Below are 4,555 nucleotides of genomic sequence, written 5' to 3' on the forward strand. Positions count from 1 at the left end.
CTTAGGAGATATGAATACCCAGATGATATACCGCATATAGACCCATGGTCTCCGAACCTGGAGCATCCCATCAATACAGGATTAAGGTTATAAAACCGTACGCCTATGAAGTGTTAACCACTAAAACTAGAAGTTTGAAATTTATGTTTTATCATAGGCTACGTAGGCATACCCTAACGTTAAACCTACCCAAACTTCGTATGATTAGTCTATTCAGATTTCTATAAAATTTTAATTTTACGATCAAACTAAACATAAGGCTTGAGTATTGTCTAACACATATCCCACTAAAATCAAGCAATTTAAGTTCAATTAAGTCTGCAATCATACTGTCCTTTCATTCTTAGTGAGCTGAGCAATCTGACACATCAATTACGGAGTCTATCCATTCAAATAATATGTGTTGATTAAAAACTCTTTTTCTTTTAAAATTTCTAAAAAAAATAAAATTTCAAGAGTGTTGTCAAATCATTGGTAATAATATCATCTCCTGTTTAATGCAGAAAAACAATTACAATGACATATTTTTTAATTTTTTTAAATACTTTTGGGATTTTATTTTAAATTTTTATTTTTTTTAAATTTCGTTTTTTTCTCTTTTTTTCTTTTTTTTTTATAAAATTTGAATTTTTTTATCAAAAGAAAACGTCAGTTCCCATCCCCATACTTAAAATCTACATTGTCCCCAATGTAGGAATAGAAAAAAAACATAAAATAAAGCAAAATAAAAAAAAATTAAGAAAATAAAACAATAAAGTGGAACAGAATCCCCTGGTAATAATGCGGTTTATCTTCACAAGTCTCGTTCCAAGGCGACCGTATAGCATTTCATTCGCGGCCGTAGCATCTGGGTGTCCTCTACCATATGACAGGCTTTGAAAAATCCTCGTCCGAATGGAGATTGAGTACGAACGAAAAAAATCCAATCCTGCAAAGAAAACAATGCAACTAAGTTTTATACAAACTCTACAACTCGGGCAAGGTCCCGAGTGTGCTCTCCTCCTCTACTCTCTAGGCGGATCAAGGTAGATCGCCTCCTCCTCGCGATCACCAAGTGGACCTCCAACATAATGCTTTAGTCTATGCCCATTCACTTTCCAAGAATGTCCATCGTCAACCTCTATCTCAATCGTTCCATACGGGAAGGCCTCCTTCACTACAAACGGACCAGCCCATCGGGATTTCAATTTACCCGGAAACAACTTCAATCGGTAATTATATAGAAGAACTTTATCCCCACACTTAAACTCTTTGGGCCCCTTAATATGTTTATCATGGCGTTCCTTTGTTCGCTCCTTATACCCCCAACTCCTTTCATACGCCTCATTCCGCAGCTCCTCAACCTCATGAATCTGAAGAAAATGACTTTTTCCCGCCGCAGATAAATCAAGATTTACAGCTCTTAAAGCCCAATATGCACGATGTTCTAACTCTACTGGAAGATGACATGCCTTTCCATAAACTGGCCGAAAGGGAGTGGTCCCGATAGGCGTTTTGAATGCAGTACGAAAGACCTCGAGTGCATCATCTAGCTTTTTAACCCAGTCCCCGCTACTGTTCCCTACTGTTTTCTCTAAGATACTCTTAATGCCACGATTGGTGTTTTCCACTTGACCGTTAGTCTGGGGATGGTAGGCCGTAGAAAGTCGCTGGGTGACCCCATAACGTTTCAGAACCTTATTCATCTGAGCATTACAAAAATGGGTACCCCGATCACTGATCAGGGCCTTAGGAGTACCGAATAGTGCAAAGAGTTTTCGGAGAAATCCTACTACAACTCGCGTGTCATATCTAGGTAAGGCTTGAGCCTCCACCCATTTGGACACGTAGTCGACAGTAACGAGTATGTATCTGTTCCCTCTTAACATAGGAAATGGACCCATAAAATCAATGCCCCATATATCGAAGATATCAACCACCTGGATGTGGTTTTGGGGCATCTCATTTCGGGTGGGAGATGTTACCATCTCTCTGACACGCGTCACACGAACGAACAAACTCATGCGCATCACGAAAAAGAGTCGGTCAATAGAATCCCACATCAAACACGCGTTTGGCGACATAAGACGCACCGAAATGGCCACAGTCGGGCCCTCATGACAATGTCGAAGAATATTACAAGCTTCATCACCAAAAACACACTTCGAATCATCTGATCCGAGCCAACACGGAATAAGTACGGATCCTCCCAAATGTAGAACTTGATATTTGCAAAGAACTTCTTCTTTTGCTGATATGTTAGTGCGGGCACTAACTTACCAGATGATAGATAATTAGCAATATCATAAAACCATGGAAACCCCTCATCACTCTCCTTTACATACAGTAGAGTCTCACCCGGGAAATCCTCACCAATTCCCTGTTCCCAGGTCTTGTCCATGTCAGAATTTTCTAGCCGTGACAAGTGGTCGGCGACGACATTTTCAGATCCTCTTTTATCTTTTATTTCAATATCGAACTCCTGAATCAAAAGGATCCAACAAAGGAGTCGAGGCTTTGCATCTTTCTTAGAGAACAGGTACCGTAGAGCCGCCTGATTAGAGAAAATGATAGTCTTCGAAAGCACGAGATAGGAACGGAATTTATCGCATGCGAAAACAACCGCAAGAAGCTCCTTCTCTGTCCTGGTGTAATTCTCCTGAGCATCATTAAGGGTCTTGCTAGCATAATAGATAGGATGAAAATGTTTCTCTCGACGCTACCCTAACACGGCTCTAACAGCAAAATTTCTCGCATCGTACATGATCTCAAACGGAAGATTCCAATCGGGAGAAACAAGAATAGGATCACTCACTAACCTCTCCTTAATCAACTCAAAGTCCCTTAAACACTCCTCATTAAAATAGAACGGCCTATCTTTTTCTAGAATCTGGGTCATCGGACGAGAAATTTTCGAAAATCTTTTATAAATCGGCGGTAGAATCCCACATGACCTAAAAAACTTCGAATAGACTTCACAGACGTTGGCGGTGGAAGTTTGGAAATGGTGTCTACATTAGATCTATCTACCTCAATCCTCGCACTAGAAATCTTATTACCTAAAACAATACCCTCACGAACCATAAAGTGACATTTCTCCCAATTAAGCATAAGGTTCGTCTCTTCACATCTAGCGAGCACTCGATCCAAGTTACGCAGACAATCATCAAAGGAATTCCCAAAGACGGAAAAATCATCCATAAAGACTTCCATGGAATCCTCGATTAACTCATGAAAAATGGCCACCATGCACCGCTAAAATGTGGCTGGAGCGTTATAATCCGAATGGCATGCATCGGTACGCGAATGTGCCAAAAGGACATGTAAATGTGGTCTTCTCCTGATCACCCGGGACTATGGGGATCTGGAAATAACCAGAAAAGCCATCAAGGAGACAGTAGAACTGCTGTCCTGACAAACGCTCAAGCATCTGATCGATGAATGGAAGTGGGGAGTGGTCCTTTTGTGTGGCCTCGTTAAGTCTGCGATAGTCGATGCAAACTCGCCACCTTGTTACAGTCCGTGTCAGGATGAACTCATTCTTTTCATTCATGATAACTGTCATACCGCCCTTTTTAGGGACCACCTAGACTGGGCTAACCCCCACGGAGTCGGAGATCGGAAAAATCAAATCAGCATCGAGCAACTTAATAACCTCCTTCTTGATAACCTCCTGCATGTTCGGGTTGAGCCTCCTCTACGGCTACACCACAGGTTTAAACTTGTCTTTCGTAAAGATTTTATGTGTGGAAAACGACGGGTTTATACCTTTGATATCCATAAGCTTCCATGCGATGGCATGCTTATGAGATTTCAGAACAACCATCAACTTCTCCTTCTCCTCCGTCTCCAAACTCGAAGAGATGATGAAGAGAAGTTGAGACCCCTCCCCAAAAAATGCATACTCGAGGTGAGATGGCAAATCTTTTAGCTCTAAATATGGGGGGTCCTCAACAGATGGTTTTTCGATCAGAAACTCTCGCTCTTCAACTGCAAGGACATTAGAAAAGATTTGGGAACTCAGGATCGGCTCGTGTCCTCCTGCCTCAGGTAACTGCTGCTCCTCCTGCTGCTGCAACTCAAAATCAAATTCTGTCATCTCGAATGACTGATTCTCCATGTTGATGATCTAGGTGTCGGATGTATCTCTCTCGCAGACCTTCGTAAGATAGTCGCCTACATGCATCATGAAAGTGTCGATGAAGTAGAGAGTGTCGTCCTACTGCTGAGTATGCCTCATGGATTTCTGCACGTCGAATGTGACCGTGTCATCATGAAATCGAAGTGTCAATTTTCCATTGACAACATTGATGAGAGTCGTGCGGTGGCTAAGAAAGTACGACCGAGGATGAGTGGACCATTCGAGTCCTCATCCATATCGAGAATGACAAAGTCGACTGGAAAGATGAATTTATCCACCTGCACCAACATGTTCTCCACAATGCCCCTAGGGAACTTCAGAGATCGGTCTGCCAGCTGGATACTCATTCGGGAGGGAAGCAGCTCTCCCACGTTAAGTTTGGCAAACATAGAATAGGGCATGAGGTTAATGCTTGCACCGAGGTCGGCCAAAGCA

Source organism: Bidens hawaiensis, unplaced genomic scaffold (genome assembly GCF_021521415.1).
Source record: "Bidens hawaiensis isolate Kalapana, Puna unplaced genomic scaffold, B.hawaiensis_p1.1 tig00001336_1, whole genome shotgun sequence".
NCBI lineage: Eukaryota > Viridiplantae > Streptophyta > Magnoliopsida > Asterales > Asteraceae > Bidens > Bidens hawaiensis.